This window comes from Vanellus vanellus (genome assembly GCF_965231255.1).
Source record: "Vanellus vanellus genome assembly, chromosome: 3".
Lineage (NCBI taxonomy): Eukaryota > Metazoa > Chordata > Aves > Charadriiformes > Charadriidae > Vanellus > Vanellus vanellus.
Genome location: NC_138907.1, coordinates 91,344,301 through 91,359,521, shown reverse-complemented (window position 1 = coordinate 91,359,521; position 15,221 = coordinate 91,344,301).

Here is a 15,221-nt window from a genome sequence, read left to right as displayed (position 1 = left end):
ATAAATTGTGGACCATTCTGACATTGAAAGTTTTCAAAATTAACTAGTCTTTATTCGATCTGAGAAACAGCAAACACGTTCAGGCAAAGCCTGAATAATAAAGAAAAAATATTTTGCATAAGTGGTTGTTGTAATCTCAGCTTTATGGCAGAGAAGTGTCATTCTCTGTGTAACTCAAATATCTTAGAAAGCACACATACAACCAACATTAACAGTTTTTAGCTTGAATATGCAGGTGGTGACTGTCTGCAAAGCTTTGCCTGTTCATTTAAGCGTACCATGTTGGAAAGGGAATCAGTAAATGCAAAAAAAGTAATCACAAAAAGGTCAGGAGAAAGGTTTTATTTAGCTTTTTTTTTTTCTTTTATCTTGTGTCAGTTATCATGCATTCTTAAATGAAGGAAGTTGCACACACAAAAAATCACTTTGAGACATTACATAAAATAACAGAAGGTCAGACAGTGACAAACATTTTGGAATTGCAAGTTGCTTTAATGTGAGAATATGTTTTGAAGTACTATAATGCTTTTCTCATATAGAGAACAATTTCTGCAGTATTTTTGTTTTCTTTCACTTACCACTCCTGGTGCCCTTTACATGCTTCTTGGCTCTGAATTCTTTCTTTTTTCCTAGTTCAATGAAACCAAGACAAATATCCATTAAAAGGCTAGATCGCTCAGTTAACAAAACCATTCAATTATAGACTCCAAGAGCAGGAGGAATTTCCCCGTGAATAATGCCTTTCTGTTGAGTTAACATTAAGATGTTGAGGGGAAACAGTCACCCCTATCACCTAGTTTACATTGGAAAAGGCAAGTACATTAACATTTCTTGCAAGCCGCGGTATTATACTGAGCCGACTTGAATATACAGGGAATAGAGAAGTAGCTAGGCCCATTTTATGGAAAAAAAGTGTCAACATGGGCATATCAGCCAAGAAATACTTATATTCTTTCCTTCTCCTCCCTCCCTCTCTTCCCTCACCCCAGACTTTCTCTTGTCTTAGGAGGTTTTATTTGTTTGCTTCATTTTGTTCCTTAGGACACAGATAAGTTTTCTAAATAAATCCATCTGCTCCGTAATTGTTGCTTATTCTCACACACAAACATATGTGGGCTATGCCCAGTGCTGCTTCTCAACATTAGCATAGGACACGGGATGAGAAAATTGACTATACAGAGAACAAGAAATTAGAGAGGTTAAGTTTTCCCAGACCGTTACTTATTCCCCTCACTAAATGCATTAGATAATGATTGGTAATGATATAATTTGGCCCAGGTTCTCAAGCATGCATGCCAAATATCAGTGGCCTGATTTTCAGAAGTAAGAAACTCTCTCCAAGACACACAGACATATTTGACGAATATGTAACATTTTTAGCAATGGGCAAAAGTTGCAGTGTCTATATTTGTATTTAGATACCACCAAAGCTAGAATTCAGTTTGGATCATACCCAAATTTTGGCAGCTATTTGGAAATGAGGTCCCATCAGATAAGAAAATAACATTGTCAGAAAAAAAAAGAAAAAAGAGTGGTCTTTTACAAACTTCATGTGTTTGCCCTGCCAAGACTCTCCCTGAGTCAAGCAGCTCTTCATAATTTCTAATATGTAGAACGTCTTTGTACAGGTTATGAATTTCTAGAGGGGACAGGCTGAATCTCAGATTGCAAACTTTGAGTGAGCGGCTTGTCTTCTTTCTCTCTCATCTCTTAAGTCCGCATGGAAATAAAAACAGTAGCAGGTGATTGGCCAAACTCTTACAACTGTCAAGGAGCGACCAGGAAAAGTTAAATAAACGCTGATGAAACTAAAAATATGGATGGTGAAATGTGAAGTGGTTAATGTGTTAAATTAATCAGTGTGCTGGTATCATAAAACACTCTCAACATTGACCTGTGTCAGTGGAAGGCAATATCTGCCCCAAATTCCCAGCGAGCCACTTCACAGTCTCTTGTCAAGCTCCCTTAAGCAGAACAATTGCCTTTAACCAGGCCTGATTAGAGGAGGCTCACAGAAACAGAGAAGACCTCAGGTTATCTCTGTTTCAGATAAAAAAAGATATCTCATGACCCTTCACAAGCCTAGAAAGCAGTCCTGGACCTACCAATGAAAAATGAGTAAAGATAGTGGTGTAAGCATCTTTCAGTTGACACACTGTTTGAAAGGACTATATGTATTCATATAAAACCGCTCGATTCCACTGCTTACATACATTTGTGTACATTATGGGTAGAGGAAGAGAGCATGAGGCGCTCTCACAGAACAACAATACTTTTTTAAACCATTGCTTGACTATACAGAATACATGACAACGGAGAATAAGGTTCACGTTCTTTGAATTATAACCTTTTTGAAGTAGAAGATGTCATTTTCTGTATATTTAGATACTTACTAACAAAATAGGAACAGTTTTCATTGCCATTTCCAGGCATTACAATTATAGCTATAATTATATGTATCATAATTATAAACCATTGGTTCTTAGTATTTTTTCTCAAGTATTTCCAAGACATTTTCAAAAGTATATTATTAAAATTATAATTAAAAAACAAACAATCCCTTAATATTTCTAATTGTTCACACCAAAGCTAAATGCATATTTGGAGAAACATATTTATGACTAAATAGTAACACACACACACACCCCCCGATTTATACAACTTAACAGTCATGCCACATATCATATACTTTGCACAATTTAGTCATGTCCAGAAATAGTTGAGCAATACCCTGCATAAAAATATTCTTTAAAGTGTATCTTGAGGTGTTTGTTAGTAGAATTAGAGGGTCACTTCCACAAAAGTGTTAGGTACAGCACTTGTAAACCCATCCAGTCTGTATTAACCAGAGCAAGTGTGAAGAACAGAATATCTTGCAGTTGCACAGGGTTTTTCATAGGCTATAACAAAGCATACATGTTTTTAAGATTAACATGAGCTGAGGTCTGCACTGCCACAACTATACAGTGATTATTCCCCAGGCTAGAGAGTTTAAATTCTATAAACTCTGTGGTTAAACATTTGGCTGCAGTGTAAACATATCCTTAGGGGCAAGTTCTCACCATATGGATGCACAAAAGTCAACAGGAATGTATCAGTAATGCTAAAATACGGATCAGATTTGTCTATAAGATTTTGGTGAGATTGTGGTCCTTAACAGAATGGAGAAAAAAAGTACATAGTTAAGTCTAATTATTTCATTGTGTTTATATTTTGTTTTGAAAGGACCAAATGGATTAGACCATATGGACTTAATAAATAAGATTTCAAATTGACCTCATTTTTAGTCATTCAAGAGCGAGAAAGCATCTTAAATCATAAACTTTGAATTCTGTACCTTGTACATAAAGGCTATTCCAGCACCAGAAAACTTTTCCATTGAGAAATCCACTCCTTAAAATCCTTTTCTAATTCTAAGATTTAGAAAGATTCTAATTTATTATTATTATGTTGAAACACACTAATCTACTCGAGTGAATTTATGTGGCAAAGTACTTACACATAAAAAATACACTTAAGGATGGAAACACTGACTCAACCCTAACTATAACATAGCCAGGGGCACAATTATAATAATGAAAACCTCACTTGAGGTGTTCTGTCTGCGTACACACATTGATTTTTAAATACCAATTCACAGTCAACAAAATGACAGGTTCAAACAACTTATAGCACAAATTCCTAGCAAGCCACAGAATTAATGCACTTATCAAGAAGACTTTAATCCTGCTTCCAGTGCTTATGAATCATCATAAAATCCATGATTTATGAGATGAATTGCATAATTCGCAGTATAGCTTCTGTACTATGAAAATAATACTGTAGGGCTGGATGCAATACGGTTTCACTCGTTCAGTTTAATCAAGCTGTAAATCGCCGGGACTGTATAGAGCCAGCTCCAGCCCAGATCTCTTAGAGGACCTCTTAGCTTAAAGACTCGAGGTGAAGGCCACATTTATTTCCAATCTAGATTTATTTCTTCTAACGCCGTATGCTTTCAAAATGGAAAAACATTACTTTGCCAAACTGAGAAATGTCCACCAGTAACCTTGCACTCTTTTGTATGTTAGCTTTAGGAAAAGGCTATAGGATGCATGTTGCTCAGAGTCCTGCTCCTCCATGTTTTGATTCCTCTCTGGAACGCTCCTTAAAGCATTTCTGTAGGGTCAGGTTTTGTGAGATGGGAGAAAAAGTAACTAAAGTCCTGGATCGCTGTGGGCAAAAAGTGTTTTGCTGCAATGGCAATGGAAAATGCAAAATTAAAAAAGTTCCAGCTTTTGCTTAAATATAAAATGAACAGAATTCAAGTAAATGGTAAAAAAAAATAAATGGCTGACCACTATCTTCCGTACCATGGCTTTGATTAGAGCGTTGGAGAAATCTGGCGTGGAACTGAAATACGTGAAGCACGTGCCCCTTCTTTTTCTCGAAAGTGAGACTGTAATACTGACAAGCGGAGACTGAAAAGTGGATGTTTATAGCATGTCTTTGAAAAACATACTTTCAGGGGACAGAGTTGCCAGAGAAGCGAGACGTAATCCCCCACTACCGCAGCCTGCTGCTCTCGGTGTCATGTAGCAGGGAGAAGCCTGACCCACAACACACTAACCTCCGCCAGACCGTGGCCGCGGCTGCCCTCGCTGTAAGATCCTTTTCTTCTGGTCACTGTGAAAGGAAATGTTGTACTGTTTGGCTATAGCCTGCCCGCCACTGACAAGCTAATCCCCCCGTGGCAGGCTGCCTCTCTCTCCCCCTAACGAACACGCTCGGGCTGTGTTTGCTGTCAGCTGAACAAACCCTGCAGAGCTCATATGTACTGTGTTTCAAACTCCGGTATTAAAAATGGCCTAGTGATCGTCTTCACTTAGGTTCCGGTGGAGCTGGGTGATGTCAGTGTCTTTTTATTATTATGCTGTTAATAATCTCCACAAACTCCAGAGCCCTTTCTTTTATTAAAAATTGAATGCAGAAAACCAGATTTATATAATCCTCGCAACTTCGTATAAGGAAATTAAATTGCCACAATACCCTACATTCTGGTGGAAAAAAAATCTCATCTTAAGGGCAGTCCAAGACAATCCCTGGCTTGCCCACAAGTGCATGAGACGAATAACATGACTTATCATGCTCTGCTTTCCCCCGCGCAGTCTGGCTGTGGGCTTCTCCTGTCACGGTGCAGGGTCCCCACGGGGAAGCAGCAAGCCGTCAAGCTCCTTTCTGCTTGCGTTAATCACAGCTGACTCATATCAGATGAAAACAGAGGAGCCCTGCACAGACGCGCCGCGGCAATACCGCCGATAGTACGATGTTCCCTGACAATGACAGACTAAGGGCTGAGGTGGCAGGCAGAGAAGTGTTGATTAGAAGGATAAATAAATTAATACAAATAAAAAAAAAATAAATAGATCTAGTAGCTGACAATGCTTAGCAGAGTTATCTCACGTCTGGATCTTTGGCTCAAGTTTTTGTCAAATATGGATTGCTTCTTGGTCCTGTCAGACCATTTAAGCGAGGGAAAAAGTTTTGTCTCTGTGCTGAAGTTTGCCTTCTATGCAAAGACACCGACATATTCTCAGGTCAGGATATAAAAAATTATTACCCTGAAAAGCAGTCAGCCTGGGCAACAATAAGAACTGGTACCACATCATTATTCATTAAATCCAGATTTTGTCATAGAAGTTTTTACCTCTAATAGGGAACCTGTCACTTTGAGCAAGGAAGACTTGAGGATGCAGGAAAAAATTGGTGGTTCTTTATCAGGAATTATGCTTTTCACAGGTCCAAAGTTTGAGCTGTCAGAGTAAGACACAAAATAGTCTACCTCTTACACACTTGGGATGTTTGCTGTTTATTATGGCTCAGTATTTCCTCCAACTGAAAATCTAACATTTAATGGGGTGATTTAGTTGGCAGTGAATGACAGGTCCTTGTCAGGGTCCCTATCATCTTCCCCTGGCAAGGTTACCATTCACCTCTCTTATATTGATTTCTAAAAATTAGGTGTGAATAAACTAGTAGAGTAGGTGGTTGTTTTTTTCTTGTAGAATGGAGTGTTCATGTAAAAAAAAAAAAAATCTTAAATTTACTGACCTAAACTATTTGCTACGTTTGAGTTAGATATAAAAAAAATCTCTTCCTGGCAAATTTTAAGGCAGATATTTACAATCTGAGAGGATAGGAATACGCATACTATATACGATGTTTTGAAATGTAGTCAAATAATCTTTGAGTGTTACACTCAAAAAAAAAAGGAAACAACAACCTTCGCTAACACAGCATTTGATTTTCATATTTTTCCATAACTTTCAACTGTTTTAACTTGAAGACAGTAAATTTTACTTGCTAATAATTGTGCCTTGTCTTGTTTGAGCCTACATTATATCTATCTGGGGAAAAGAGTTTCTTCGGTGTAGGATTTGTAGGGGAGGAATAATAACAGCTTACACAATGCAGCAAACCACTGATGTAAAATCCTCTTACTGTGTAATAAATGATGAAAAGGCTTAGACAACTACTTTCGCAGTCAGCGTTAGTCATTTGTCAGCTTTATTTATGGTTTTCTCACTGCGCAGACTAGGAATAATCTCCTGCCTGATGAATGTGAACGGTCTGGATTAAGGGTTCTGGGGCAGGAAGGACAAGAGGAAGTCGTGAATTACTGGCGTATGCAGAGGTTTGGGCTGGTGCCAAGTGCTGTCCAGGTTTGGGATTACAATTCAGTTCCCTGTTTTTCGGCAAACCCGTCTGCCCATGATCGTACTTGAGCTCGCTGTGCAGGTTACTTCCTCCAGGGGCTCAGCTACATCCCTGGGTAAAACACCTCCCTATCAGATTTCAAATACACTGTGGGAAATAGAGGAATTTTAGATAAAACCTCTCCTATTGCTTAACAAAACAGTAGGTTCCCAGCAGTTTTCACAGCACTGGATGTTTTGTAGATGCTGCTCATGTCACTGGGTCTTTGTGAGTGAAGTGCTCTGGCATCTCCAGCATATAAACCCACATATTCTTAAGGCAGTAAGTTTGGAGTTAATTAAACATCCTGGGGATATTTTTGTTAGCACTATACTTTGTATCTCAGACTAAACACTACTTGAATGGGGATTTTATATGTGTTTCATTCCATTTTATAGTGTTATGACCACCATTGAAAATGTCAATCATGACCTAATGTCAAAGTTTTGTGAATTTCAGTTGAGAATACAATGTCTATAATTATATTGGTCAAGAAGAGATGTAAAAAAGCTGTGGGAACTTGAAGAATCTACCCCATGTCAAGGGAAGATACATAAACCCTTTCACCATCTAATCCACAAATCAACAATATGAAAATAAATCAGCAAACCTATTAAAGTTGCCACTGTTATAATGCATATTGCATAGTTCATGCTATCCAAATGTTTTACTTGTTGTCAACATTCACGAATACCTTTATTACTGCAAAATTTTCAAAAGCACTTGTTACATACCAAAGCATAGCTAGTGTTTAGGTCAGACAAACATGTAGTATTCACATGCTAAGCATGATCACCATTTTGGATCTCCTCTTCCAGCAACACAAACTGTACACTTCAGAGTTGTCAAATGCACTGGATGAACTGCTGAGAGCTTTTGAGGACTGAAAAGCATGGTATGATAAATTCCATCTTCCACACATTCAGTGCATTGTTTTTGAGAAGGAGTCTCATAATGGATGTTGTAAGTCTGGCTCATGGGTTCATTTGTTTTTCACAAATCAGAAGGGCCTGATCCAGTGCCTGATCCATGAATGAAACCACGGCACAAAACCTCAGTAATTTCAGTAAATGGACACATTGCAGACTCAGGCTTCTCTATTGCAACAGCTCTGCCACTATGTCCGAAACTGCTACTGCAAGCACAAAGTCATGCAAGGCCAAATGCCTTAGTTCAAAACTCAGGTTAAAATCAAGTCTTTCTAGACACTAAAAAATCTTGGAGTAAAGATAATACTTTCAGCAGCAGACAAGCAATTTGAATCCTATTTTTAAAAAGTATTCAGAGCCAGGTCTGAAATGGTCTCAGGTGTTGAAATTTTCAGGTTCACAACTGTAAAAAGTTAGCTAATTGCCAGCAATTACCTGTTCTGAAAGAGGAATGAAAATTCCCTGTACAGTAACAGCACAGTAAAAAGAGTTAAATACCTAACGCCTATGAAGGAAATGCACAACATCTGAAATACAGATTCCCAGTCACTTCTTTTTTGGGGGCTTGTTTTTGTTTTTGTTTTTTTTTTTTTTTGTGGCAAATGAGCAATCCTTTGACACATTTTCCTGATGAAAACCCAGTCACAATACCCATAATTTTGAGCCTGATATACAGATATACACTGGGTGGTTTAGTTCTGTAATGTTCTTGTAAGAATTAAATTCCACAAACATCTCACTATTTGCAGCAAACATTCTGGATATGATATATGGGCAAATTGTATCTTGGCGTTGACGTGAATAAGCGTGGTAGAGAGAGAAAAGGATATTAGAAAGCAAAGAGATTGCCCACATAAACCAATGAGATCCAAAAAGCAGAGCGTTCAGAAAATTATTTGAGCCCAAACTGTATATAAAATATAGATCTACCATGAGAGAAGTGGCCAGTTTACCTAAATTTTTAAATATGTGTCTGATTTCAAGCAAGTAACTTTCAAATGGTAGGGATGCCCCTAAGTGACTTACTAGTTTTCTATACTCAGGCAAGAGCATTTAGGATGGAAGAAACAATACTATTTCCACCCTGAGATTTGTGGGGAAAGACTAACGAATGCCTTCATCAGTCAAGTTGACAGGACTGATTACTGTCACACAGTAGAGACCTGGCATGAGCTGATCAGCACCAAACACTGGTCTTCTGCCTTACCAACAGTTTCAAGGGGTCATAATGGGGGCTTTTATAGGAATGACATCTCTTTGCCTGGTTAGACGTGAACTGGGAAAGTCCATAGATACATGAAATGGAGACAAATACATAAAATCAATCAGTTAAAATGGGTTAGTAATGTTCAGACAACCTCAGGAGCAGTTCCTCCTAAGGTATGAATACTTGGGCAAACAAAGCTAGTAGCTTTGGTCATGTCATGCTCAGGGGTCAGCCAGCTCAGCCTTGTCTTTGTGGACTCTAACCCACTAGCCATCATATTTGAGAAGTCGTGGCGGTCTGGTGAGGTTCCTGCTACTCGAAAAGGGGAAACATAACCCCTATTTTCAAAAAGGGAAACAAGGAAGACCCAGAGAACTACAGGCCAGTCGGTCTCACCTCTGTGTCTGGCAAGATCATGGAGCAGATCCTCCTGGAAACTCCGCTGAGGCATGTAGAAAACAAGGAGGTGATTGGTGACAACCAGCATGGCTTCACCAAGGGAAAGTCATGCCTGACAAATTTGGTGGCCTTCGACAAAGGGGTTACAGTGGCGGTGGACAAGGGAAGACCAACTGATGTCATCTACTTGGATTTGTGCAAAGCGTTTGACACTGTCCCACACGATATCCTGGTCTCTAAGTTGAAGAGACATGGATTCGACAAATGGACCACTCCGTGGATAAAGAACTGGCTGGACGGTCGCACTCAAAGAGTTGCGGTCAACGGCTTGATGTCCAAGTGGAGAGCAGTGCTGAGTGGTGTTCCTCAGGGCTTGGTACTGGGGCCTGTACTGTTCAACGTCTTTGTCGACGACATGGACAGTGGGGTTGAGTGCACCCTCAGCAAGTTTGCCGATGATACCAAGCTGTTTGGTGAGGTAGACACGCTGGAGGGGAGGGATGCCATGCAGAGGGACCTGGACAGGCTGGAGAGGTGGGCCCAAGCCAACCTCATGCAGTTCAACAAGGCCAAGTGCAAGGTCTTACATCTGGGTCAGGGCAAGCACAAATACAGGCTCGGCAGGGAACGGCTGTAGAGCAGCCCTGAGGAGAAGGACATTGATATGCTGATTGACAAGAAGCTCAACATGAGCCAGCAGTGTGTGATCGCAGCCCAGAAGGCCAACCATATCCTGGGCTGCATCAGAAGAAGTGTGGCCAGCAGGTCAAGGGAGGTGATTCTGCCCCTCTACTCCACTCTCATGAGACCCCACCTGGAGTACTGCATCCAGCTCTGGAGGGGGCCTACAGGAGAGCTGGGGAATGACTTTTTACTAGGCCATGTAGCAATAGAATGAGGGGCAACGGCTTTAAACTAGAAGAGGACAGGTTCAGATTGAACATTAGGAAGAAGTTCTTCACTTTGAGGGTGGTAAGGCACTGGAACAGGTTGCCCAGAGAAGTTGTTGAGGCCCCATCTCTGGAGGTGTTCAAGGCCAGACTGGACGTGGCCTTGGGCAACCTGGTCTAGTGAGAAGTGTCCCTGTCTATGGCAGGGGGGCTGGAACTCAATGATCTTCAAGGTCCTTTGCAACCTAAACCATTCTATGATTCTATGACTCCCAAAGAACATTTAGACAAAGTCACTGATTCTACACTTCTTTCTGCATTTTCCTGCCTGTTGGTCTCCCTTTCTCCCCTACAATGTAGATTTTGTAGAAGGTACCATACACTCTTCTTTGCTGGAGGCTGTCACACCCATCAAGCCACCATTTGACTTATGTGGCCTGTCACTTTGAAAGCACTGCTTCTCATTATAGCAGTTCTCTGTATACCAAGTCACATTTGCTTTCTTTTGCACAAGTCCATTTTTTTTTGCTTAACTTTATACATATCCTTGCTTAGAAAGACCCACCGACATTGGAATGAGCTTCTAAATAGAGCAGACTCTGTTCTCTGTTTGCCATTGAACCAGATTTCAGCAAGCAATATTTCATTTACACAGTGCTAAATACAGATCGGTCTGAATCTGCATTCTTTCTGGTTGATGCTTTACTATTTTTGTGGCATTTTTCAACAGCTCATTACATCAGGGATAGTAGCAACTTGTAAAGACACCTCTACATCTAAACTTGACTGCATGCTCATGCTTATTACGCTCCTTGGAGATACACACAATTTCCTTTTTGTTTGTGGTACCCTCCAATAAGACTAACTTGGGGAAGTTAGAAAAATAGCCTAGACAAGTACGTAGGTGTTTTTTGGAGTTTCTTCAGCCAGCATAAACAAATCTATTCTTGTGTTGCTTAAGATATGGGCAACTTTTCCTGCACCATCAAAACACTTTCCTCTTTAGACTTACTTTTCTTTTTGATAAATATGATAATTCTTTATTGTTATAAGCATTCATATGTGTGACCCTCTGTTATGTTTTTCAGTCCAAGAGAGAACTTAATATATGCTGTATAATTATCCAGAACACATTAAGAGTCTGGACAGGCTTTTAAAATCTGATTGGAACATACATAATCTACTTCTACGTTTTGTTACATTTCAGTCCATCAAAGACATTAAAAAGCATGTCTGAGGCCACAAAAAATTATTCTGTGTTCATACTGTAAAAATTTCCATTTGGAGGGAGGGATATTTGACAGATCTTTCCAATTCTGGCAAGAAGAATGCTAATTTTGACTTCTCATAAAGATATTAAACTGAACTGTTCAATAGCTAAGGCTAAGGTATTCTAAAAAACATTCTGACATTCCTTTTTGGATGCAGAAAAACCTAGATTTAATTTAAACCTAGTTTTTAATTTAATGTTCAAAGAGTCCAGTATCAACACTGTCTCTGGAAATACCAATGGACAATTCAGCTTTTGCAGAAATTGTCATTAGTACTTTGGGACTGCAACTTTGTTGTGAAGAAGAGTGTTGAAAATATAAGTGTTTTTTGGTTTTGTTTTTTTTTTTTAAATATCTGCATCATAAATCCATTAGATTTTATTTACGCAGCAAGAGTCTCAGATTGTTCGGGGAAGACACATGTTTGCTTGTTTGTTTGTTTGTTTCTCTGACTTTTATTTATCTTTTTTTTTTTGCTAGAAATTCATTTTCCTATGTGAAATACCATTCCCAAGAACTTTTTCTGTGTTTCTCATGGGAGAGTTTTTGCCTCAAAAAGTGAGGTAATATACAGTCTTGTAGCTGAGATTTAGTTCTGATTAATATGAAGACAATCCCTGGGAACATAAAGGTACAAGGCAATTAAGACAAAAAAGTCAAGGAAAAGAAAGACCAAATGGGAAGCAGTGCCTTATAAGAAGAATGGAGGGGACTGCCCTTCTTTAGTCCTAGGAAAGAGAAGGCTAAGGAAAAGCAAGTTTTCTGAAATGCCGCAGGCTGCCTAGAGGTGTGAAATCTCCTGACTTGAGAAGCGATTAGGTGACAGTCAGTCAGGGATGGTCAGGGTATCCCGAGTTGCCTCAGTGCAGAAGGTAGGGCTGGATCGTGGGCCAGCAACGCTGCCCAAGCAATATCCCCTTCCCAGGTTAGCAGCTGCTGCCCAGACTCTGCAGGAGTCAGGATTTGCTGCCTCCCACCGGGCCATGACGCTGCTGGCAGCAGCTGTCTGGATGGGAGTAGGAGACCCCAGATTGCTCTCAACTTTTAATTTTTTGCCTCCCACAAATGCCTCCCCAACTGCCATGAGCTTAATACCTGCTGGTATGCCATTTGTTGCCCCCAAACCATAGCTTGTGTGATCTTTTGTGATCCCTTTCTGCTCTACAGACATATGATGCAACAGTTTCAGAAGGACTGTGATCTACCCGCTCTGCCTTGTGTCCTAACTATATCAACGTTTTTTCTGAAACTAGATCTGAAGCTCAGAATTTACATTTGATTAGAGGCTGTTCGACAGCTCTGATTCTTTCAAAAACTAACTCTAAAATTTCTGGCCATGCCCTTCAGAAAGTCTTGGGTTTTTTTCCCAAAGCTAAGTCTCTTAGAAAGCCTTTCCCTCCCTTTTGCACAGAATATACGCTATACATTCCTGTGGGGCCCCTTCGTAACCAAACACAAATGCTAATTGGAGGAAGTAACATTTTCCACAATGAATGGTAGATGCAAACACCTGCCAAAACCCTCATAATGTTATACTCCACATAAATTAAGAAAAAAAAATGGAGTTAGTTAATCCACTCCCAATTAATCCATTTTCTCAATGATTTATTTAATTCCTTCTGACTGTACATAATTAAAGGATCCAGATTCTTCTTTTTCTACCAAGACTGGCAAAGGCACCCCTTAATACATATGTACTAACTGTACAATATTTCCATTCCTACCGCCTTTCCTTGAAATACACTGTTTGTTTTCACAAAGAGCCAGAAGTGTCCCCAGGTGACAATGGAACATCCCTTCCCATTGGCTTCTGTGGGAGCTAGGAATGAACCAGACCACCCAGAATCAGTATTTTAAAGAAAAAGATCTCTTTAGTTGAAGAGAAGCTTATTACAGGCTCCTTTCCAAGTAGGAAGTGACCTTTAAAAATAATCTTTAGCAAACCACTCATGCATCACTAACCTAAACAAACACTATAGCTTTAGCTAAACGAGAGACTATATTTCCTTCCTGCTGATTTGTTCCCAGTTATGCATTTTAACAGAGGGGAAGTGGAAGATCCTCAGAGGAAGTAAGCAACAGATGCAAGATATTTGGAAAGTTATTATAATTTGTGTAAACATTATCCCGGAATAAACGAAGCATTACTATCAATCATATTCATAACCAACCTTTTCGTCCAGCAAAACTGATCCATGTCACAACACAGATGCTTTTTCAGAACAAAAGATAGGATCCTATAAAGTCCTGAAGTCCTTTTGTTCCCACTGAGTTCAGTAAAAATTGAGAAGTGCCCTGAGAAGGTTGCAACTCGGCACGCAGACAATGGCCACTCCAAGCTGCCCAGAGTGAGAGATTCATACTTATAAACACACTCTCATTTACATGGGAGGCCACAGTTCTTTTTCTGTTCAGTAATATGCAATCTTTTTTAAAAACAATGGCCAAATAAAAGGACTAGGCAAAAATTATTAACCTCCTCCAAAGACTTAAAATTGGTTGAAAATTTGTGGAAACAAATGGAAATGTGCCAAAACATTAGTGTTTATTCTCAGTACCTAGGAAATAGTTCTAAGGGATGCATGAAACATGACTAGGAAAGGCTTTTTGTCAGCAGACTGAAGTTCGTTATAAGTACTTCAGACCTCCCCTGGGGTGGTTGTTTTCCAGAGCTTTACATGTCAGAAAAGGTGGACATGGTGCTCCAAGGGTGTAGGTAAGTCCATACTGCCCACAGAATGGCAGCTCAGCCTACTTCAAAAGAGCAACCTTGTCTACTAAAAGTCACCTGGCTGCAACAGCTTGAAGTAAGACTGATTCATGCTTGTGCATGAAGAAGGTAGCTTGGGACCTTGACAGCACCCTGGAAGGGGGTTCAAGGGAAGCAGAAAGCCTGGCATGCTCTGTCTTTACCAGCTTGTCTTTCGTCTTCTTTGCAGAATGGCTCCCAGGTGCCTCCCCAGAGTGTTGGGAAGGGCACTAGCAACGTGTTGAACTCAAGCACATTAGATTTATTGTGCTTTGAAACGTGGGTTCTGGCAATGCCTGCAGCTACCCTTGTGGTCTGATAGTCTTCACAGCAAACAAACTTGGGTTTTTGACCTTTCCAGGGCATATAGAATACAGCTCTGGTAATTAAGGCATGGAAATCTTATGCATAGGAAAATCTTACTCTTTCCAGTAGCAGTGCAAACTCCTGTGGAGTAAAATAAAACAAAACCAACAATGGCCTTGTTTTCCTACAGTATTGCCTACTGTGGACACCAGGGATTTCTCTGAGCTCTAGACCATCAGTGGAAAATTGCAGACTGACATACTAGGTTCTGATTACCTTTTTTGCACCAGCACAACATAGATCTTGTATTTACTACAAAGTTAAATCAGTTTTAACTCAAATATACGGCCTACACCAAGCCCCATAGAATCATAGAATGGCTGGAGTTGGAAGGGACAGTAAAGATCATCTAGTCCCAACACCCCTGCCATGGGCAGGGACACCTTCCACTAGACTAGGTTGCTCAAAGCCCCATCCAGCCTGGCTTTGAACACCTCCAGGGATGGAGCTTCCACAACTTCTCTGGGCAACCTGTTCCAGTGCCTTACCATCCTCAAAGTGAAAAATTTGTTCCTAATATCTAATCTAAATCTATCTTCTTCCAGTTTGAAGCCATTCCCCTTGTCCTATCACTACATGCCTTTGTAAAAAGTCCCTCCCAGATCTCCTATAGGCCCCCTTTAGGTACTGGAAGGCTGCAATAAGGTCTCCCTGGAGCCTTCTCTTCTCCAGGCT